A 25,815-nucleotide genomic window follows, 5' to 3' on the forward strand; every position below is an offset into this window, starting at 1 on the left:
TGTTCCATGTTGGAAGGTGATTGGTTGGGTGATGATTGGCAATGAGTGATACAGGATTGAGTCTTCCTGGCAGAACTAGCGCTGAAGCTACATTTCATTAGCATATAAATCTAGCCTTACACTATCTCTTGAGCTAATATTTTTGAATAACAAGTTAACGTTAGCCACCCTCTAAAGTGGAACAACATGGTGTCTGTGTTGTCAGACAATTCATTTAAATGTTTATAAAGAGCGGAAGCAGACACATTCTGTGTGATTTCATAATATCAAAGCATAAAGCAGATAATACCCCACCTGTATTATGAAATCTGATAACATTGTTATTTGCACTCTTGTTCTAGATCAGTTATTTTAGACAGGCAGCAGTGAATGCATGGACACTGAAGACTTTGATCGTTTTTTGCAAAGTGAGTTGTAATGGTATCTATAAAACCCAGACGTTGTCAATTATTTTTGCTTTTGCTGTCCTTGAGTAAATCAATTAAGTCTCTTAAAATTAAATATCTTGCTGTCTGTTTTTGTGTGCATGTGCAGCAGACCTACATTGTCACCAGAGAGCAACTTTATTAATAAGTTACATTAAAACTTGGAATTTTGTATCATGAATTTGTAAAGAGGTTGATTGCATAATGTGACTGGTTTCATATTGATTGTTTTATCTGTGCCCACAGGAGCAACTTACTCCAAATATTGAACAAGTCTGACCTTTCTGTGGTAATCACACATTTCACATGCAGGAACATTAACTATGTTAAGTTTATAAGTAGTGAGTCTGAAGCATAAGGTATTTTAGTGGTCAAATGATTCAATGGAGTAAAACCCTGCCCTCTGTTCAATACTCGGTTTCACTGCGAAATACGTCACAACACTGGAGAAAAGTCGTTTGCAACTTCCGGTTCACACTGACTTTAACCTAACAGTTGCACCCTCTGTGTCTTTCAGGTGGAGGAGTCAGATGAGCCAGGCATCATTGACACTCCTGTTGCTCTTGTCACAGCAGTCACAGAGGACACTGCAGATCCAGTTAATTTCAGTCCTGCAAGTATTTCTATTGTTGTGGAAGACGATGTTATGATGAGTGATATCCCTAACTTGGCTGATGCATTTGCATTGTTGCTTGGGTTTATGTATGCATTGCATTTGGACTATCCCAAGAAACTCATTCACACTTTTACATTTATCCAGAAAATCCTAATGGATCTTGATGATGGTAAACCACTTAAACCCTGCCTACGGAGTCTCAAAGATGACTTGTTAATGAAATAGTAGGATAACTTAAGAGTTGTGTTTACAAGAAAATACACATGTCTACATGTTGATGTGTTCTTGGGGTTCCCAGTATGGTATCTTTATAGTATGTTGTTGAACACCATGGTAGTCAAAGCATTTGAAACTGTTTACATTTGGCAGATTATGTCTTGCCCACCAAATCTAACGTAGTTGCTATTGGTTGTACACCAACTTGGTGCTCTAAATCCTTAAATGATGTGATATGTGCTTTTTTTATATTTTGTTTTTATAGGTTTTTACAAACAGGATAGATTTGATGTCTTGATTTTGTGTTTTGATCAATTTATTTATTTACTTTTTATTTTTTCAATTCCATTTGCACTTTGATGGTCATGGCTGTTACTAATGCAGCTTTAAGAAAGGTTTATATTAAGCACTTTAAGATGCTCAGTTCCTGATTGTCTTGTTCCTGTTTGATATGTAGAGATACATATGTACACACACACACACAAACACAAATGCACAACCATACACTACATGAGTTTAACTAAATGTTAGTTATATTTGTAGCAAGAGCAGAGGTGTTTAATTTTGCTCTCTATGTAAGTGTTCATTTCAACTAAATACTTCCCCAGGTTATTTCACTGGTTAACGAGTGCGAGTGTTAAAAAATATTTTTAAGCACGGTGCACTTAAATTATTTTTAAATAAAATTGTAATATTCAAGTTTTATTACTGTAACCTTTAAAAAAATCAAACTTAAAAAAATTAAGTTAGTTACCTCAAAAGTTATGTAATCCGTTTCTGCAAAAGTTTGGAGTACTAAGAACTTATTGGGGTTTACAGTGTACAGCAAATTTCATTGTATTTGAAGAAGGCGTCAAATATGTCTGTTGTAGTTGGGTCACAGTATCAGATTGTCATAAAAATCATTAAAGTACACAGGCATCCATATGTAGATATTGACAATGTTATGTGTGTGATTGTTGTTTTTTGGGGGGGTAATAAAAGGCTTATCTGTGAACATGAACTCATATTTTAATACATGCAGGGCTTGACATGAACTTTTTTGCTCACCAGCCACAGTTGCCAGTGATTTTCCAAAGTTACTTCTCAGCATTTTCACTGGTCAATTTTTTTGTTGGGAAAATACATTTTATGGTTAAGGTTGACTTTGGCGTGCAAAAGTTCCCTTTCTGTCGGCCTCTCGACGTTGTGTCGAGAACGACAGATGGGGTTCGCCCTTGAGAACCAATCAACTCTGACTACTATAGAAAAGGCCAATGAAATTAGGCGAATGAAATTTGCATGCCGGGCTCCGCCCACGGATATCCGGTATAAAAGGAAGCCGGCGTGCAGCATTCATTTACCTTTTGTTCTTCAGAGCCTTCGCTCATGACTACGAACTGAACGAATTCAATGAATTCTTCGTCTTCTTCTACTGCCGGATCTATGACGTGTAGCAGCGGATCGTCCCTACCTGCAGCGACCTTCCCCTGGGCGTCTCGGCAGTTCCGAGGGTGTGAGATTTATCTAAAAGTCCTTTTCAGGACTGACTGAGCACTCTCCAGCCCGGCTGTTCTCTTTGGTGCGGAAAGGAATGGATACGATCGCTGCATTAGGTGTGTGGGCGTCCAGCACACGGAAGCAGCGTTCGTTGACACATCTGCCCGCACTGCGGGTAGATTGTCATTCAGAAGTTGCGGTCACGGGTGGCTGTCTTCCTACGGGAACCAGCCACCATTTCGTCTGCTACCAGGGCTGTGACATCTGTGGCTACGGCCCTGATGACCACCCACGTTAGCAGCGTTAGTGATATGGGGAACTCTGCGAACGTAAACCCGCCAGCTAAGTGCTCACGGGCCGATCGCACCCCGATTAGCTTTTCTGAACGTTCCCCAACCGGCGGTGGCATACCGTCCGGATTCTCACGCACACACATCGAGAACGACATGTCCCGCTGTTCTCTTGGGTGCGGCAGGGGACTGACACGATCGCTGCATTAGGTGTGTGGGCGTCCAGCACACGGAAGCAGCGTTCGTTGACACATCTGCGCGCACTGCGGGCAGATTGTCATTTTGAAGTTGCGGTCACGGGTGGCTGTCTTCCTACGGGAACCAGCCACCATTTCGTCTGCTACCCGGGCGGTGACATCTGTGGCTACGGCCCCGATGACCACCCACGTTAGCAGCGTTAGTGATATGGGGAACTCTGCGAACGTAAACCCGCCAGCTAAGTGCTCACGGCCCGATCGCACCCCGATTTGCTCTTCTGAACGTTCCCCAAACGACGGTGGCATACCGTCCGGATTCTCACGCACACACATCGGGAACGATGTGTGACGTAGATGAGATGTCGCTCGCAGCATCGGAGGGAGACTGACATCCGACTCTGACGAATCCGAGCTACACCCCGAGCGGTCGAGTTAGGAGGAAGCAGAAATGTCATTCATGCTAACCCGGGTTTCCGGAGGTGCATGAGGAGCTGTGTAAAACTTGGAGCGCTCCACTCTCGGACCGCTCCAGTGAAAACCAGCTCCACCTCCCTTACTTGCCTAGAGTGGTGTACGCTCACGGTAACTAACACAACTTGCCTGACGCCTCCTCCTGTGGAGTTAGCAGGTGATCCGCTCCCTGCGGGCCACACACATCCCAGGCAAACTGAACCAGACAGCCGACACGCTCTCTCGTCAGTATACGCCTTGCGGAGAGTGGCGACTCCACCCCCGGTCCAGCTCATTTTGGGTGTTGTTCGGACAGGCACAGATAGACCTCTTTGCCTCCCATGACACCACCCATTGTCTGCTTTGGTACTCCCTGACCGAGGCCCCCCTCGGCACGGATGCCCTGGCGCACAGCTGACCACGGGACGGGCGGAAGCACACCTTCCCCCCCCAGGAGCCTCCTTGCACAAACACTGTGCAAGGTCAGGGAAGAGGAGCACCAAGTGTATTGGTTACACCACACTTGTCTAACCGCACTTGGCTTCAGAGTTGATGCTCTGAACAGCGACTCCCCCTGAACCATTCCCCTGACAGAGGACCTGCTCTCTCAGGGGAAGGACACGTTCTGGCATCCCAGATCAGACCTCTGGAACACTCATGTCTGGTCTCTAGACGGGACGAGAAAATCCTGAGATGGCTACTCCCCCTCTATGGCTGAGACCATCACCCAGGCTATGGCCCCATCTACTAGGCGGTCACACGCCTCTAGACGGTGCCTCTTCTCGTCCTGGTGTCTCTCTCTCTCAACGAGAAAAGACCCACTGAGGTGCTTGATCAGGATTGTGTTCCCCTTCTCACGAGACTGGAGACCAACATCTCCCCTCCAAACTGAAGTGTATGTAGTCGCTATCGCCACTCATCACGACTCAGTTGATGGAAAGTTTCTAGGGCAAGTCGACCTGGTCACCAGGTTCCTAACGGGCGCGAGAGGGCGGAATCCGCCTCATCTCTGCTCCATACCCTCTTGAGAGCCCCTCAGAGGTTCCGATCTTCCTGACCTGAGTAAGACAGCCCTCCTGTTGGTGCTCGCTTCCGTCAAGAGGGTAGGGGACCTCCAAGCATTCTCTGTGTCCCCGGATTGCCTTAAATTCGGCCCTGGTAACTCTCACGTTATCTAGAGACCCAGGCCCGGATACGTGCCCAAAGTTCCCACTTCTCCCTTCGGGGACCAAGTGGTGGACTTGCAGGCGCTCCCCACTGGGGAGGAAGACCCAACCCCATCCGTGTTGTGTCCTGGACCGCACGCAGAGCTTCAGTAGCTCTGACCAGCTCCTAGTTTGTGTTGGAGGACAGCAGAAGGGGAAGGCTGTCTCCAAGCAGAGTCTGGCGCACTGGGCCGTGAATGCCGTTACGACGGCATTTCGATCTCAGAATCTCCCATGCCCATTGGCAGTGAGGGCTCACTCCACCGGAGTTTAGCCACCTCCTGGGCACTGGCAGAAGCACCTCTCTAGCAGACATCTGTAGAGCTACGGGTTACGGGTCTGTAGAGCTACGGGTACACCTTCGCAAGGGTTAACAACCTTCGCGTAAACCCGGTGTCAGCCCACGTCCTGCGTGGCGACATGTAGGACTGGCATCCGGGGGGGCGTATGCCTGCGAAAGCACCTTCCCACCCTCCAAGAGGTTGGGTCAGTGTGCTATCTACCCTTTTCTTCTTACCCAAACACATGGCTAAGAAAATTGGTACCTCACCAACCTTCCTTCTTACCCAGACACTGGTTAAGAACAGGCATTCCATCCATCACTAAGCAAGCACCTCCTGGGGGTTGGCTGGGCAGAGCAGCCTCCCCCCTTAGGCCGGGAAACCTTATGACCTATCACAGATAGTTCTAACCGGACCTGTGCTATCGGATGCAGTAACACCCCCACCGTGGGCTGTTCCGTCTGTTATACCCTCATGACAATGGTTCCCACACATGGTAACCCATGATCTTCCCCAGGTGGACCTCCACCTCGCGGTACTACCCAGTCCGCCCGTTCCATGCGTTCTCCTCCAAGGACGAGACCATATCATATCTCCACCATATTCCTCCCCACGGGTAGGAGGTGGCCTCTGGAGCGCTTCTCTGATTAAGAGTTGCGCTTTTCCCGGTGTAAACCCGAGCCGGACGGCCTCTCGCCTGTAGAGAGCTAAGGCCCCGTCCGTGAAAGGTTACCGGTCAGGGCTGTACCCATCTTTCTCCTAGAAAGCTCTGGAACCCCCCGACCACCACACTGGAAGGTTACAAGTTTCACGGAAGCTTCGAGCTGACACGCCCAGGCTTGTTACCGTCGCTTCGCTAAGATTGTGACGCGATACAGCGTTTGTGGCGTTTTCCATAGATAACCCCATCTGTCGTTCTTGACACAACGTCGAGAGACCGACAGAAAGGGAACGTCTTGGTTACGTATGTAACCTCAGTTCCCTGATGGAGGGAACGAGACGTTGTGTCCCTTATGCCACAAACACGTATCGTATTCTGCTGCAGTCGTGAGAGGATCTCAGGCTCTTCAGAACAAGAGGTAAATGAATGCTGCACGGCGGAGCCCGGCATGCAAATTTCATTCGCCAAATTTCATTGGCCTTTTCTATAGTAGTCAGAGTTGATTGGTTCTCAAGGGCGAACCCCATCTGTCGTTCTCGACACAACGTCTCGTTCCCTCCATCAGGGAACTGAGGTTACATACGTAACCAAGACGGTTCTTTCACTTAATTTAGCTACATTTAATACCGTTTAAAATGCAGATCGTTGTTCTGATAAATAAATGCAGTTGTTTGGTCAAACACTGCTAGAACCATAAATAACATCATAAATGTTTTTTTGTTTTTCTTTATTATTTTATTATATGCTGGAGCAATACAACACAGTTTCCCATCCCCTGTAAAGTTCAGTGTTCGACCCTATACAGTTGTATTAAAGAGTGACCAGTGATATATGGAGCAGTGTTAAGCTAAATATATTCTAACCGTACCTTAAACATAGGAAGGAAATGTATCTGCATGATCAGTATTCTTAAAAGTGTAGGCGAGAAATACCCGGGTTGCGAGATTTGGGTCCGAATCAAGTACTAGTGGGGAAAAAACAGTACTTGAACAGAGTAGTATGTCCGAATCGTCAGTAATCATAAAAGGCGAGAAAATCCCAGATGGTTTACAAGTTATATGTTGTTATTTATTGTAAAACTAATGTAACATTAACTCAACTTTATTTATATAGCGCTTTTTACAATTTTCATTGTTACAAAGCAGCTGTACATGAGACATTGAATACAAGAAAAACAACTAAAGGCATATACCTGTAAAAACAAGAAAAAGGTGAAAACAACAAAAGACAGACATACAAATGCTCCACACACACAATATGCATACATACTTACACACATTGACATAGACGCACACACGCAAACACACACGCACAGTGAAAGTACACATTTGGGATAAAGGAGAGAGAACCACAGGTCAAATATTAAACGGAGTATAAATTCTTAAATGCAATATTAATTATGTCTAACTTCTAAATTCTAACGCAGCCCCCCCGGCCAGGCAAATAGTGCAAAACAATATGCAAACGGTGGCGAGGAACCCAAAACTCCAAACGATTAAAAAACCCTCAGGAGAACCCAGGCCCAACCAGGGGATTCCAGTTCCCCTCTGGCAAAAGCTGCTGCCTCTGCACAAGCTCAACAGTGCTTGCACAACAAGGCTAAAATAAAAAATAAATAAATTTACGAATAAGCTAAATTATAGATTTAAGATTATCATTAACAATCTAATTGCATTTGAAGTGTTGTAGAAAAATCGTGTCAAGTTGCCGCGTCCTTTATCCAGCTCTATCATCTCAGCTCTTGTTAGGTCATCGCTTCCCATTCTCAGCTCTGCCATCAGGTCTGAGCATGAACTGCATCCTGCGGTAACCTTGGAACAAAAAGACAAGACTGGCTGAGAGTAGAGTACACTCTTAGAAATGAAATCTTGTATTTAATTAATAAAGTTATGTCAACCGGTCCCACAAAACTTAGTTGCTTAAATGGAAAAGGTAATATAAAAGTAATTGTAACATAATGTTTATGTAAATCGCTCATAACTGTGTTAATTAAATGGTACATCATACACCTATTTTGAATAAATGTAAATTATTGTCTTGAATTTAATGACTATAGCTTGATCTAAGATGACCTGGTTAAGTTCAATTTATTTAACAGAAATAAGCTTTGCTAACGTTATCCATTTGTGTTGATCGTACTTAATGATTGGAACTTAGAGCAACTAAGTCTGTAGGTCAAATAAAAACACTAAAATAAAATGAAATGTTCAACATTTTATATTATACATTTGTAACATTTATTAGACATTATCTCATTTAACTTCAATAAGATGATATTGAGAAAATAGAACTCAACAGAAATGCAAAGTAAATTATTGTAACCGCCCACGACCTAACCAAAGGCAACGCTTTTCTGAACAAGGGTAACCACCAAACTCAAAAATATAACTAACTCTTTAAAACTTTTAAGGTGAATGAACATTAAACACTAACAAGTGTTTCTTTTAACTGAAAAATGCATTATATAAAACACTTTGTAACAAATCTCAATAAAATGGAAGGAAGGAGGCGGGAACCGGCAAACATTTAAACATTTAATAAAGTAATATAACAGCCGGCGGCCCCTCACGGACGACCGCCGGCGAACAAAACATAATATAAATACAAACATAACATAAGTTCGGGCCCGGTCCTCTCTCTTCGACGGTCCGGTCGCTCGTTCCTTTTATGCTCCCATCTCCTACGTGATTCGAGCCCGGTGTGCGCACAGCTGGCGCTAATTCACAATTACTCACCGGACTCGAACCACGGTCTCGCCCCGCCTACTCTACTACATACCCCCATCACCCCTCACAGGCCGGGGGGTACCCCCGCGACTGTGCAAGCTCCCTCCCCCTCCCTCGGGGGGGGTGGGGTGGGGGGTATGCAGCGACGAGACGAGACAACGGAGACGGGAGCCCTCGGAGCGACCGGAAAGAGAGAGGGGAGAGAGAAAAAAAAAAAAAAAAAATCCGGTTCCCCGACATGCTGCCGCTCGTTCCTCAACCAGCCGGAGTACTCTCCTTCGCGGTGCCTTGCGGTGGCCCTGGGGCTTCGGTGGACGGCTCGACCGTCCTCCCCCTGGCGGCCGGCGGTGGCTCCTCCTTTATCCGGGAGTCGGGGCGGGTTCCCCGTCCCCTGTTCCTCCCCCTTGGGCGGACGGACGCAGGCTCCGGCCTCTGGCAGGCGGTGGCTCACCCGGCACTTCCGCCCCCTGCTCCTCCCCCTCGGGGGACGGACACAGGCTCCGGCCTCTGGCGGACGGCGGCAACCCCCCCGCTCCCACTTGGACGAAAGCCACCCCACCTCGACCCAGGGGCGCGGCAGCAAAGGTCGCCGTTCCACCGAAGTTTTGACGGTGGCCACCGCTTCGGGCAGCCACTGGCGGACGCCCTTCGTCCGCGCTGCCCGAACTCTCCGGCACCGCGAGGCCACTCGGCGGCGAGGACTCTCCGACAGCATGTCTCTCCTTCCTCCCGGGTTTCGGCACCAATGTAACAAATCTCAATAAAATGGAAGGAAGGAGGCGGGAACCGGCAAACATTTAAACATTTAATAAAGTAATATAACAGCCGGCGGCCCCTCACGGACGACCGCCGGCGAACAAAACATAATATAAATACAAACATAACATAAGTTCGGGCCCGGTCCTCTCTCTTCGACGGTCCGGTCGCTCGTTCCTTTTATGCTCCCATCTCCTACGTGATTCGAGCCCGGTGTGCGCACAGCTGGCGCTAATTCACAATTACTCACCGGACTCGAACCACGGTCTCGCCCCGCCTACTCTACTACACACTTATTTAAGAAAATAACTCTCAAAATGCAGTGTACGCAAAACATGCTTGGAAATATAAGTCCTCTGCCCTATTATAACTACTTTATGTTAACACAACACAACTCCTTTATGTTGATCCAACATGAATGGATTCAGTTATAAGAATAAATATAAAACAATCATGTTGTAACCATATTTTCCAAAAGTTGTGTTGATTTAACTTAAGCAAGTTAAGTAAATTGAACAGGCAGCAAAATTTGTTTTTGAGTGTACTGTTCTGCACTCTTTGATGCAACAAGTACATCATTTGTTGTTGGATGTGTTCCTGGTTCCGGTTGATCTAAATAATGCAGCCTAAATCCTCTTAGGATTAGTATTATGGAGGTATAGTGTATGCAAGATTAAAAAGATGTGTCTTTAGTCTAGATTTAAACTGACAGAGTGTGTCTGCCTCCCGGACCGTGCAGGGAAGAATATTCCAAAGTTTAGGCGCTAGATAAGAAAAGGATCTACCACCTGCACTGATTTTGAAATTCTAGGTATTACCAACTGACAGGACCCCTTAGAGCGTAATGTACGTGGAGGTCTGTAATACAATAGAAGTTCATTTAAATACTGCGGCGCTAGACCATGTAGGGCTTTATAGGTAATGAGCAAGATCTTAAAGTAAATGCGATGCTTTATAGGTTACCAGTGCAAGGTTGACAGAACCGGGGTTATATGCTCATACTATTTTGTACGTGTAAGAACTCGAGCTGCCGCGTTTTGAACCAGTTGCAGTTTTTGTAATAAGCCTGCAGGGCAACCACCTAAAAGTGCATTACAGTAATCTAGTCTTGATGTCATGAATGCATGAATTAATTTCTCTGCATCTGACAGTGACAGCATATGACGTAGTTTAGATAAATTCCTAAAATGGAAAAATGCAATTTTACAGGTGTTGGCGACATGGCTCTCAAATGACAGATTACTATCGAATACAACGCCAAGATTCTTAGTTGACGACCAGGATTTTATGGAGCATCCGTCAATAGTTAAGCAGTATTCTTGGTTGTTACGTATGGCGGTTTTTGGTCCAGTAAGTAACACTTCTGTTTTGTCTGAGTTCAGTAGGGCAATTAACATTGATATTGCTTTGTTCTTAAAATTCCCATGTTTTATATTGTGCCCAGTTTAAATTCTTAGAATTTAAATACGAAGCTTTCGTACTGAGCTTATTTTCAGCAGTTTATTTAGGTTTGTGTTTATATTAGTGGTGGGCATAGATTAATTTTTTTAATCTAGATTAATCTAGATTAATTTTGGAATTAACCTAGATTAATCTATATTAAAATGGCTCGTTTGAATTCTGCCGAAGGCATTCAGAATATGTGTGCTACCCAAATAATGACTAAAAGTAAGTCTTTGAGAACGGGTTTCTCAAGCCAGGTGGTGCATTAGACCAGGGGCTCATCTCCTGTTTCCAAAATGCATCACAAACTGCTTGAGAAAGCTGTTCTACTATGATAATTGGTGATGAAAATTAAATTATGTTCAATAAGATGTACTTGTGTTTACTTCCGCATTAGTTAAGGGATGATTAACGTTTAGGTGGTACTTGAGACTGGTAGAGCTCCTACCGTACATTTACATTTTGTCATTTAGCAGACGCTTTTATCCAAAGCGACTTACAAAGAGTGAGGGAGCAACAAGAGATGTGTCATAAAGGAGCCATAATACATTAGATCTCAATACAAAGTTACTGGTTTCAACTAAAGCTAGACCACTACCTGTTGAGAGAAACTGTTTTTTTTAAACCAATTCCGCATTGCACAAGGTGCAAACAACCTTAGTCTTGTCGATGTTTCTATTGGGAAGCTTCTTAAAAATGAATATTCCCTGAAGCAAACCCGGCGGCTTCATAGCTGCATCCATGTTAGCACGTCACGTTTGATGCGGTAATTTCACAGTAACGTTATGTTGTGTTCAGACCAAACGCGAATGGCGTGTCAAGCGCGAGTGATTTATGTGTTAATGCAAAGAGCCAATAGACCTACTTGCTGCTTGAATCGCGCGAATGAAGCCCTGGTTATGAGATGATCAGGCGCGAATGAAGTCCTGGTTATGAGATGATCAGGCGCGAATGAAGCCCTGGTTATGAGATGATGAGGCGGCTTCTGCTTCCGCGAATGACGCGAATCACGCGAGTTGAAAAATCTCGTTCTCGCCCCGTACAGTGCAGTTAAGCTGGTATACATCCGCGCTAAAATATCAAGGTGAAAGTCATCATAGCTTGCGTAGTATAGACCCAGCTCCCAACCCAACTTTGAGAATAGATTAACGGCGACATTTTTTTTATCGCGCGATAAAAGTCTCACTGCGTTAACGGCGTTAACGGCCCACCACTAGTTTATATGTATATTTGCCCTTTACACTAGTATAAGTACACTTACAAGTAAATGTTTTTTAACTCTTAAAAAAAACAAAGAAATTAGATTTATTCTCAAATTAATTTTAATCTGGTGGTTTTAATGATCACTTTTGCACAATTCAACCTTTTTTATCGCCTATCATAAACGAATAATTACAAAACACAAAGAAGTCCTTAACCAATTAATTACTAATATTCAATTACTTTTTATCCTAACGAAAAATGAAGAAACGTGTAAAAGTGAGAGACATCAACCAATAGGCAGAATACAGAGACAAGAACAATAAGCAGCAGTTAACAGTCAATACGCATTCTCTGTTACAAAAAGAACATTCCATTGGCATAATCATTTCCCAATGAGTGTGGATGGGCTTGTTATTGACATAATTAAACTGAGAAAACACATCCCAAAATCAAAAAGATGCTGTATTCCTTTTTTTTGTCAAAAGCCTATAGCCCTACGAGATAGAAATGAAAATACATGAAAATGAAAGCTCTGAATGTGCTGTACTTGAAGAAAATCGAAAGCTTTGTTACATGTCTTGTTTACTTGTACAAAACCCATTGTAGGTAAGGTTATTAATGCAACATCTCATGAAGTACGTACTTACAGAAATTCAGTACATACTCTATTGAGTATGCTATTTCGAATGCAGAAAGAGATTCACTGACACAGGCTAACCTGTGACTGTATACACCAGTTTTTACCGATGTCGCGTTGTGTCGTCAAAGCCAGAAGTTGTCTTTCTATAGCTACTGAACGGGTCAAAGTTTTAAAACGCGCTTTAATTGTTTAATAGCCTGTTCATGAATAAGACCCTGATAACATAATGTAATGCAAGACAATGGATGATAAAATAAACGGATGATGCGTTAATTGTGATTAATATTGTAAAGCGATAATCTGTATATAATTTATCATATGCATTAAACTGACAGCCATAATATAAATAAAATCAACATAAGCATTTGAATAATCAAACATACTTCTTAACATACTCATGCTTGTGTTTTTGCTTGTGTATTTATATGTGACCCTACACCAAATGAGGGTCAATTGTTTTAAATAAAATACATCAAGTACAAGATGAATAAATGAGCTTTTCATTCATGTATGGTTTAATTACATTATTAAACCATTACCTTATAGGACAATATTTGGCCGAGATAAAAACCTGGAATCTGAGGGTGCAAAAAAATGTAAATATTGAGAAAATTGCCTTTAAAGTTGTTCATCACAGGCGCTCAAACAGTTAAGTTCACATCCAAAACTCCAGATAACTCCAGAAAACACTTCATGTCACAAAATAACCTTAGATTAGAAAGAGATGCCAATGGTTTTCAACATGGTGAATAAATGTGAACCAAACATATAAGATTTCAAGGCCAGAACTGCAATACCTGTGTTTGTAATAATAACTGACTGTGAAATTGTAATTACTAACAATAATTTTAGCCTAAAATATTCTTAATTTCAAAATAACTACAGAGAGCCATGAATTTTGCCATCATTATGATTTGGTTGGTTTAACTAGTGTGTTAGCATTTTAAAAATGTGGTGAAGTATGAATAAAAAAATAATTATGCATTTTGTATGCAACATAGTGTGTTTTCATGCAGCCTTGTTGATTACACAAGAATTTCTGTAAGATGTCTTCTAAAGATCTGGAGATCTGTGAAACATCTGTTGTATATACCGGCAGGAAGGTAAAAAATTGACAGGGCCCCTGATGTCTGACTTTTGAAACAGTCAGTTATTGCTATCTTAAGAAGGTTTCACATTTCCTTGCAATAATGCGCTAGAACAAAAACATCAGATTCTTGTAAAGCCCTTCACTTAGGACATCGATGTGCCCAAATAGTTTTTTTTGTCCAGTGCAACAAATGTTCTCACGTTAGATTGAAGCTTACCATGACCAGCTAGGAGCTGCTGCTGTTACACAAACAGGCTGCACGGTGCAATATAACACGTAACAACATTTGGCGACCCTCTCTACTGAGCCCTCTCTCCCACTATGCGGTATGATGTCGGCAAAACGTGTAAAACACATAACAACAGCAGCAGGCTTCTGTCTCGTCTTTTACTGTGTTATTCAGTGGATTATTCAATCCACGGCCTTGCAGTGCAGAGTGAAATCCAGAAGAAGAGAGTAAGGTGTGTGTATTTATAATGGCATCAGAATATGTGCATTTTTTGGTTATAAATGCAGTTTATATGTTGTGAAGCTGGAGCAATACAACACAGTTTATCATTTTTCCACAGTTTCACAAAGTTTTCACTCTGTTTTCCCCTCAACAACAAACTATACAATTGTGTGAACCTGTAAATATTTGGAAATTGACATTTGATGTGTTTTAGTATGTGTGCATATTGTGTGTGTGGAGCGTTTGTATGTCGGTCTTCTGTGTTTTCACCTTTTTCATGTTTTTACAGGTATAACTTTAATTGATTTGCTTATAGTAAATATGTCTCATGTACAGCTGCTTTGTAACAATGAAAATTGTAAAAAGCGCTATATAAATAAAGTTGAGTTGAGTAATAACAAATTGACTTTAGAAATGAACCAATTGTAAGTTAGCAATGGTAAACACTGGACTGCTGTGTACAATAATAAACATTGTTAGCTTCAAGTCATCTAAGGTCGAATGACTAATCTTAAACTCACATTAGATCCAATATGACAGTGTAATGAAGCACATGTGCTGGTGTTTTGGTTGATCTGTGATGGAAAAACTGGAAAACACTTTCTTGATCTGGCGAATTGGCTGAAGGGTTAATAAAATTAAAAATACCAAAAACTGGAGTTTCCAACACTTACTAGGTTATTGGCATTAGATTTTTTCAGATTATTAAAGCACAAAGTAAACAGAATATTTGTGTACAGAAGTATTATACTCCTCCACGCTCGCACTCCAGAGGCCGACTATCCTGCCTCAGGTCCATCAGGATGGTCTCTGGAGTTAAGGTGACGCTATCCATCTCTGGAGGTTGAGTCTTCTGTAACGAAATGTTACCAAGGACTGCAGACGAGAGGAGATCCACAGGCAAAACTCTTTTAACAAGTTGCAGATGGTACAACCGATGAAGATGTGTAACATATGGCATTACAGTTAAGACTCAACAATAAAGGGGAGAACAGAGTATGAATATAAACAAGTCCAGAATGAGGCAGATGACGGGCAGGTGTAATGATAACAGAATTGAAGAAGGTGAGGGAGCATGGAGGATGAAGTCTGAGCTGGAAAACTGGAGGAGAAACAGAGGGAACCGTGGCACTTTTAGCCTTAAGGTGTTTTGTGAACACGGGCCCTGATCTTTAGCAGATATCTTACAGACGTACCTGTGCTTTCTGGGATGTCTGAGTAATCGGAAAGTGTAGCGTGTGTATGAAAGGGAAAACCAGTTGAAAATTTACATTCACCCACAGTTTGCTTAAAAACTAAATCATATCACCAAAACAACATAATTACAAAAGGGAGGTGACGGCGGGTGATCGAGATAAAACACTAAGGGCATGATTACAGGAGACAGGAGGGCGGGGCGGAGCGACAGGAATGGAGGACACATGGTGTAAAGTGACAAGAAAAGACAAGTGTCTCCACACATAACACATCAAACCCGAAAGACATGATACTGTAACATCTCTGTCCAGGAAGTTAGAAAACTCGTGACAGGAGGACAGAGTCCTGACAATATCTCCAAAACATGTTTAAAACACATAACAACAGCAACAGGCTTCTGTCTGGTCTTTTACTGTATTATTCAGTGCATTCTTCAATCCACGGCCTTGCAGTGCAGAGTGAAATCCAAAGGAAGAAAGTAAGGTGATGTATTATGACATCAGAATATGTGCATTTTTTGGTTATAAATGCAGTTTATATGTTGTGATGCTGGAGCAATACAACACAGTTTCCCATTTTCCCACAGTTTCACACAGTTTTCACTCTGTTCTCCCCTCAACAACAAACTATATAATTGTGTGAACCTGTAAATATTTTGGAATTTACATTTTGTATAAGAAACACTTTTTGTTCTGTCACATGTATACTTTTAACTGAACATTGTACAATTATGTTGTAAAAACTGTCAGAAGGTTTTTAATAGATTAATTTTCTTTGGGCCCCCGTTTACGTCTCAGAGATGTATTGCAGATGAGTAAAATTCTAAAAGCTAGTTTTTTGCCATTACGTTGATTTTCTGTTGCATGTAAGCCTCTTTACTGTTTTTTTCTCAGTTTTGTTCATGTGTGCATGTCTGACAGTGTAAAAGTTAAGTCTCAAATGAAAGTAAAAGTCAAATATCGCATAAGAGTTTACTCTCTAATCACTGCATGCGAAAAACTTGAAATCTCGAAATTCATTGTCAATATGGTTTCTGTGTAGCCGATTCATTGACATGCAATAAAGATTTCAGATAGATATTCTCTTATTTTCACATGTAAACGCACTCATTGAATGTGTCTATAGTTATTACAATGTGACTTTAGAAATGAACCGATTGTATGTTAGCAATGGTAAACACTGGACTGCTGTGTACAATAATAAACATTGTTAGCTTCAAGTCATCTAAGGTCGAATGACTAACCTTAAACTCACATTAGATCCAATTTGACAGTGTAATGAAGCACATGTGCTGGTGTTTTGGTTGATCTGTGATGGAAAAACTGGAAAACACTTTCTTGATCTGCCGTATTGGCTGAAGGGTTAATAAAATTAAAAATACCAAAAACTGGAGTTGCCAACACTTACTAGATTATTGGCATCAGATGTTTTAAGATGATAAAGCACAAACAAGTAAACTGAATATTTGTGTACAGAATCAGATTTTTTAAATGTGTTTTCTGAGTCATCACTGATACCACACATACATCTGAAAGACAGTTTTTTTTATTTTGCTCATCTGTAATAAATCTCTGAGATGTATAACACTGCTCTTTCTAAGATGTTTATCAGATGTTTGAAAAAACAACAAATGCTGCTCAGGAAGGTTTTGAAGCATTGTAAACCAGCAAATGACCAGTTTAAACCAGCACAAACCAGCTAAAAATACTTCAAAACCTACCTGACCAGCACTTGCAGTTTTTTCAACTGGGATAGCAGATGTTTTCCAGATGTTTAGCAGACATGTTACAGACCTACCTGTGCTTTCTGGGGTGTCTGTGAGTAATCGGAAAGTGTAGCGTGTGTATGAAAGGGAAAACCAGTTCAAAATTTACATTCACCCACAGTTTGCTTAAAAACTAAATCACACCACAAAAACAGAGCGCAGTACATGCAAAAATGTTTGCATGGGAAATGATTCTTATTTTGCCTTACAGATGAAGAAGGTAAGATTGACTTATTGGCCCTGGGATCAACATTCAATGAGTCAGTTTAAAGTTTTTTATTTAATGATTCGAGGTTAGGGCGGCACGGGTTGGGGGTTCGACTCCCGCTTCCGACCTGTGTGTGTGGAGTTTGCATGTTCTCCCCGTGCCTCGGGGGTTTCCTCCGGGTACTCCGGTTTCCTCCCCTGGTCCAAAGACATGCATGGTAGGTTGATTGGCATTGGAAAAATTGTCCGTAGGGTGTGAGTGCGTGAATGAGTGAGTGTGTGTGCCCTGCGATGGGTTGGCACTCCATCCAGGGTGTATCCTGCCTTGATGCCCGATGACTCCTGAGATAGGCACAGGCTCCCCGTGACCCGAGGTAGTTCGGATAAGCGGTAGAAAATGGATGGATGGATGGATGGATTCGAGGTTATCAAAGTTCTGCAATATTTTTGGTGTTTAATGTGTTTTTACTTTAATGTATATATTTAATTCTAATTAAATCTGTTTAGTTCTGTCAACACAATGTAGTTGCTGTAGTGTTTTTTAAGCTCAGTGTTTTTAAATCCAAGAAGCACAGTGGAAGAATATGAACTTTAAATATACTTTTAATAACAAAACTTACACACATCAACCAAAACTATTACAGATAAGAACAGACAAGCTTCACCAGGACAAGGCCGCATCCTACTGAGGCTCTATCGTTCCTAGACCAGATCTTTGTTTGATATATTACATAAATACAAGTGTGCATACAGTCTTCTAAGAGTTTAGAGCCCCTTTAAGCAAATTTTAAAATGACAGTGGACGTACAGTATTGTGTTTCTGTCTTAACATCAACAGAAAATGAGGCTACACCTCCTGAAATAGTATCAACACATTCAAATAACATTTACATATTTCAAATATCGCAGCACAGCAAAACAAATTCAACATGTGACTCAATCGGAGGTCTTCAGAGAGAATGCTTCATTCATTTAGTCTGATATTTGCAAATAAACCTTCCTTTATGTATTAAGACACTTACATATACACATGAAATAAAATTACAAGGTAATAGATAAAAGATCAAATGACTTCACAATTCTCATCAGTAAAATACAAATGTACCACTATTACCCTGCATGATAGCATCTAGACATCAAATAACATCTGCAAGACAATGTTTGCTCATCTGCCATACATCTGCAACTCAGCCTCTGAAAGCACAGTTTCTCCACCTTTCCAGATGTCATTATATTTATCAACTTAAGACAGATGTTTATGTACAATATTAGATATTATTAAAAACAGACAACGTATTGTTTCATCCTTACTCAGAGACCAAGGAAACATGGTGGGTTCGACGCTGCTAATAACTAACATCATTAAAAAGTAATTTTAGTGTGTGTGTGTGCATGGATGGGTGTGTCTGTGCGAGCGTGTGTGTGCATGGGTGGGTGTGTACGTCTGTGTGTGGCTTAATCAAACAAATAAACAGTTCAGATTTACATAAAAATCTGCCAAATGGCAAGATGGAAAACTGCAGGCTTCAAAATATTTCAATATTCAATAGATTTTATAATATTTAGCAACATTGAAAGGTCCTTGTTGATCGCAGTTTGTGAATCTTAGTGGAGTAAGAGGTGTGATATTTTTCTTTCAAATCTAGTTAAATTCGAAAGTTTCCAAAAGAAAATAATATTCAAGTACAGAGACCCAGAAAGTTTTCTACAATTGTGTTACTGTCCACCTCTGTCTAATCTGTGTTATAACAGAAAACTGATTTGCTGCTAAATTCCCGAAATCTGATGAAAAATTGAAAGTGAATAAGTAAAGAAACCTGGTGTTGTTCTACTAAATATCAGAATTATTGGAGATAATCACTTCTAAAGATTTGTGCCACTAAGAAGCAGGACGTCTGTGTTTTCAATCAGAGTAAATGTCTACTGAACACATGCAGAAAAATCATCAAAGATTCAAATTTGTCTTTTCACATCTTTCATTGTCAAGTTTATTTGATTGGTCACACCTGATATTTGTTTGTTGTGTTGTGATTGGACTGTGTCACTGTCACTCATCACACTCTTTTGTTATTGGTTGTGTGTCAGTTGAAGTAAGAGAGAGTCACAGTTCTATCTTCATCTTCAGACTCACAAAACCTCTTGACTGAGTAAAGATGAAGACTACACTCACTGTGCTCCTCATCATCCAGCTCTATGGACTCATCTCATGTGCTATTAAACAACATTACTATATAAATGAGAAGAAGACATGGTATGGAGCACTAAATCACTGCAGAACCTTCTATTATGATCTGTCCACCTTCACCAATGAGATTGAAGAACAGCAGTTTTTACAAGATGCAGTCAGTCAAACCTCTGATGCCTGGATTGGACTCCACAAGAGATCTGGAATCTGGAAGTGGACGACACTTTCCACACAAATCAGCTGGGATGTTTATTACTGTGGTTTGTTACACAAAGACAGTAAGAAACTGTATGGTTATTCACGCTATAATAAACTCACCTTCTTCTGCATGAATGTTTCTGAGATTGTGATGGATCAGCAGTCTGAGAGTTTGGGGGGATCTCTAGGAGAATCAGAGATTGTGATGGATCAGCAGTCTGAGAGCTGGGAGGAAGCTCTAGGAGAATCAGAGATTGTGATGGTTCATCAGTCTGAGAGCTGGGAGGGAGCTCTAGAATACTGTAGACATCATCATGATGATCTGGCATCTCTGAGCTCAAACAGAAGCATGACTGATGCTCTCAGTAAGATCACAGGAGATCAAACACAATACGTGTGGATTGGTCTGCGCTTTCTAGCAGGTAGATGGTTCTGGATCAGTGGAGATGATCTTATCTTCAAGGTCTGGTCTTCAGATGAACAGCTTCAATGTCCTGCCCAAAACCAACGCTGTGCAGCTCTGGACAAGAACACACAGACCTGGACACCCAGAGACTGTGAGGAGAAGCTCAACTTTCTGTGTTTTAAATGGCCAGAAGATAATGTGTCGACTGCCTGACAAACTGTAAACACAGTTAAGGTGACTTAATCATGAGAGACGTCGGTTTGTCAGTTGATGTTGTTCTGTTTTAAACTTTTTTAATTCTTGTGTTGGTTGTGATATAATATCATAATAAATGATACTGTATATAAATTTAATTCAAATGTTGATGTAGTTTATAGACATTAGAAAAGTAATTACTGGCACATTTCTTTACTGCTGACAAATTCAGTAGCAAACCCAACGTTTGATGTTTTGTTGATGTTTCAATGTGTTTTCTAAACTATTACTATAGACCATAGGCAAACTAAACAAGCCGTTATTGTTGTTCAGTTATTGTTTTAGCTGATATTTGAGAAGTCGTGTAGTAACATAAACTGCATTCTGTTACTGTTGTGTGTATCATTTCTGTATAATATGTTCAATAAAACTAGTTTAGAACACAAAGTCTATATGAATGACACATATGACATGGCATGAAGTTAAACACAGAGTATCAGTGTACATGACATCCCAAAACTGAGCTGCCTGATATATTAACAGCTTTGATTGGTCCTTAGTGTCATGAAAACTGGGAGGGGAAGAACCCAAATGCAGGCAGGACACACGGACGGGGTTGAACAGGATATTTAATAAACAAAAATGACACTACAAAAGGACAACACGAAGCCCACGAGGGGGAAAACAGGACTGGAAAAACTATTAACTAATACAAGGACACAGACTGACTAAACTAAGAATACAAGCACTTAATACAAACACTAAACTACACTTACAAGACACATGGGTAACAGGAACTGTGCAAGACAATGCAATTTACATAGAGCAACAGCATACGCATACAGACAATGACCAACACAAGTCAATGAAACATGAGGACTCTTTAAAGGGAACAAACACAGGATAATTAATAAGGACCAGGTGATAGGGATGGAACAGTGATGGGAGAGCTAACGAGGCGAAAAGGGCGGTAAACACAGACAGGACTCGAAGAGAGAGAGAGAATGCCCCTAGGGAAACTATCTGTCCCTCCACATAACTTAAGGCTATGCCATGACTCCGCTCCAAGAACAAGAATAAACATGGCATGATAGCGGAATCATGACACTCATTTGGATATATAGCACATTTGACCGCTAAAATACAACAAAAAAGAACACACATTAGATTTACTTTGACAATGTTATGAGGCACATGTGCTGGTGTTTTGGTTGACGTGTAATAGGAAAAACTGGAAAGCACTTTCTCGATCTGGCGAAGCGAGTTGACTGGTGGGTTCATAAAATGAAAAGAATCAATTGCTGGATTAATTGCTACCAAGTAAACTACATAATGAATATTACGTTTACTTTGGTAAATATATATTTTATTTCTTCTTTATTATTACAATTAGTTTTCTGAGTCATGTCTATGAGCGATCTGAATTTAATCAAGTTTAACATGCTGATTTATTTCATTTATATTCATTTGTTGCACTTGATCAACACAATTCTGTGGGTTTACATCATTATGGTACCTAGAATAACAAAACCCACCAAAGAGTTTTTCAAGCTTTCTTATACGTAGCACATAAACTCTAGAATAACCTTCCTGATACTATTTGAGGGTCAGACACACTCTCTCAACCGAAATCTAAATTAAAGACTTATCTTTTCAGACAAGCATTCACATAATCCTAACCTCCCAAAATAAATAAAAATTGATGAACAGCAGCTATACTTATTCGTCTCTGTCTGACCTCCTACCCCACATTGGGATGCTCATCCTGAGGCAGGGAGAGATTACGTCAGGCCCAGATGAACATCACATGCCCGTCCCTAACTAGAGATTACACCAGCTCCATCTGGACATCCCGTGACATCCTCCTGTGAGAGCCTGTGGACTGACTGACCGTCACAGCTCCATATCAGACAATTCATCACCAACCGAGAGCTACAGACAGACTACTTGTTGTCACATGCTAAACAGTATTTACAATACTCAGTATTTAATGCTAAACTTACATCACATGACAGCAGTTTACAGTCACAGCTGCGTTCAGTCACATTATGCCACTGTTATTTTCCATTTTTCTCCATTTATTTATCAATGGAGTTTGGCTTCCTCGCCACAGTGCCGTGTTAAAGACCACCAAGACCAATTAAAGACTTTACATCAGCCATGCAGCTAAAGATTTAACCCATCACTCTCCATGACCCGCTATCCGTCACTGCATTTGATAGAAGAACTCTCTGTTCTGGCCAGGTAAGCCCGTCCACTACGTTCCTACATTTGCAAGTGGGCCTTCACAGAGATGAGATACAGTGTACATGAAGGATGAGTAGGCTACATGCAAAAAAAAAATCATGGGAAAAATAGTAATTTTACCCTACAGACAATGAGTCATTTTTGTAAATAATGAATGTGAATGTATAACTCCACAAGAGTATGGAAGTTAATGTTGTTTGCAATGTAAGCCTCTTACTCAATACCTTCCTCTTGTAACAAGTAATTGTTTAAAAATAAATAAAAATATGAAAGTTCAATGTTTTATCAGATCTCTGAGGCTGTTAAATATACAAATGTTGGTCATATCTCTGTCTAAAATGAATTTCAAGGCTTCTCCTCACGTGTATCATGTTCATTCCAGTTCAACCTACAGTCATATATCATAACTGCATCGTTCATTTTCCCAGTGATGAATCACACTACTGAGGTTAAGCAGTTATTTTATGAAAGCACCTCAGAACATCACAGCATTTTCCACAGCTTAAGTTCACAGCATCAAAACCTTTACCTGTATAAACATCTGCCATCAGTTAAGAATGTTTGGTTTTATTTATTTCTTTTTTACATGGCATTTCACACTAAACTGTTATCCAAAATGCTTTTAAAAAGGGCTTATATGGCAGAAGTATATTTCAGTGTTAAACTGTGTTTCCATGTTAGTTTGATCATCATCAGACATATCACACTGCACCCCAAGACTGGTTGCCCACTGGAGCTAAGCACCACTGAGCCTGGTCAGTATCTGGAGGGAGACCTTCTGGGAAAGCAAGGTTGCTGCTAGAAGAGGTGTTACTGAGGCGTGCAGGGGGTGCTCACCCTGTGGTCTGTGTCGGTCCTAATGCCCAGGATAGTGATGGGGACACTATAATGTAAAAAAGCTTAACATGTTAAATCTAAGTCATGACTCCCTGTTGTCATTTAATTCCCATGTCACTGCTCTTAAAGAGTAAGGGTGTAACCCCGGCGTCCTGGCCAGATTCCCTCCAATGGCACCTGTCAATCATGATCTCTGAATATTCTCCGCCCTCTAAATTGTCTCTTTCTCTCCTCTCCACTGACAGCTGGTGTGTAGTGAATGCACTGGCACCGTTGTAATGTGGCTAATGTCACATCATCCAAGTGGATGCTGCACGCTGGTGGTGGGTGAAGAGAGACCCCCTCATATGATTTTAAAGCGCTTCGGGTGTACAGAAATAGACAATACACAATAAAGCGTAATATAAATGACTCAGTCATCATGTAGCAAGACATTTACAGAACGTTCTACTCTTTTGTGATTTAAAGAAATATTACATCACTACACTCACACAGAATAGTGCTGGTGAAGATTTCCTGTGGGGTCATGTTTCTGTTGAAGAGACATCGCGTGTAAAGAAAGGAACAAAAACTAATTTGTTCAGAAGAGAAACCAATCAGGGCCCAATTTACTAAACAAACTGAAGGAGGCATGCAAACACTTTGTTCATCGGTAAACTTGGTCTTTCTTTGAATCATTATTAGATTTTTTTGATGGGTCACATGCACCTGACATTTGTGTGTTGTGTTGTGATTGGACTGTGTCACTGTCACTCATCACACTCTTTTGTTATTGGTTGTGTGTCAGTTGAAGTAAGAGAGAGTCACAGTTCTATCTTCATCTTCAGACTCACAAAACCTCTTGACTGAGTAAAGATGAAGACTACACTCACTGTGCTCCTCATCATCCAGCTCTATGAACTCATCTCATGTGCTATTAAACAACATTACTATGTGGATAAGAAAGTTAAATAGGACGATGCTCTAAGTCACTGCATAAATAACTTCAAACGTTTGTCCACCTTCATTTTTTTTGTTAAATGCGGTCAATCGAACCTATGATGCCTTGACTGGACTAAAGTGCAGTTTGAATCCTTGCTTATGGTCAGGAGATGTCCCTGCAACAGGAGTTAACTGGGATCCTGGAGAACCACAAAACCCTTTTGCCTTTCTACCCAAAGACAAAACCACCCTGTGTACTCAGGCCTGTAATATTGAATTCACCTTCTGTATGACATTTGAGATTGTGGTGGTTCATCAGTCTGAGAGCTGGGAGGGAGCTCTAGAATACTGTAGACATCATCATGATGATCTGGCATCTCTGAGCTCAAACAGAAGCATGACTGATGCTCTCAGTAAGATCACAGGAGATCAAACACAATACGTGTGGATTGGTCTGCGCTTTCTAGCAGGTAGATGGTTCTGGATCAGTGGAGATGATCTTATCTTCAAGGTCTGGTCTTCAGATGAACAGCTTCAATGTCCTGCCCAAAACCAACGCTCTGCAGCTCTGGACAAGAACACAAAGACCTGGACACCCAGAGACTGTGAGGAGAAGCTCAACTTTCTGTGTTTTGGACAATCAGAAATTTGAAACTTGTCGTGTCTGAAATCTCCTCACACGTGTGGTGTCATCATAACGATTGTTTTACTGCTTCTGTTACATCAGACGCTCCTTGATCCCAAATTGTAAATATTAAGCTTGATCAGGCTGTCTCTGACGGGACACCTGCGAAAGCTAGTGAGAGCTTTTCAGTTTAAACATGACCGTCACAAAGCCTGGAGCATGAAGACAGTATGATTACCTAGACAGTGGAACCCAGATGCAGGCAGCAGTTGTGTTAAGAGATATTTATTAACAAAAACAAAACCCACGATGGGTAAAAAAAGAAAATAGAACTACAAACAGAAAACTTTCCACGAGGGTGTAATAAGATTCATTAAAAGGAAGGAAGGAGGCGGGAACCGGCAAACATTTAAACATTTTAAAAGGAATATAACAGCCGGCGGCCCCTCACGGACGACCGCCGGCGAACAAAACATAAATACAAAACACAAGAACATAAATATAAACTTAACATAACTTCGGGCCCGGTCCTCTCTTCGATGGTCCGGTCGCTCGTTCCTTTTATATGCTCCCTATCTCCTACGAGATTCGAGCTCGGTGTGCGCACAGCTGGCGCTAATTCACAATTACCCACCGGACTCGAACCACGGTCTCGCCCCGCCTACTCTACTACATACCCCCATCACCTCTCACAGGCCGGGGAGTACCCCCGCGACTGTGCAAGCTCCCTCCCCCTCCCTCGGGGGGGCTGGGGTCAGGGGTATGCAGAGACTAGACAACGGAGACGGGAGCCCTCGGAGCGACCGGAAAGAGAGAGGGGAGAGAGGAAAAAAAAAATTATAGTCCGGTTCCCCGACATGCTGCCGCTCGTAACTCAACTAGCCGGAGTACTCTTTCGCGGTG

Source organism: Triplophysa dalaica, chromosome 8 (genome assembly GCF_015846415.1).
Source record: "Triplophysa dalaica isolate WHDGS20190420 chromosome 8, ASM1584641v1, whole genome shotgun sequence".
In the NCBI taxonomy this organism is placed as follows: Eukaryota; Metazoa; Chordata; class Actinopteri; order Cypriniformes; family Nemacheilidae; genus Triplophysa; species Triplophysa dalaica.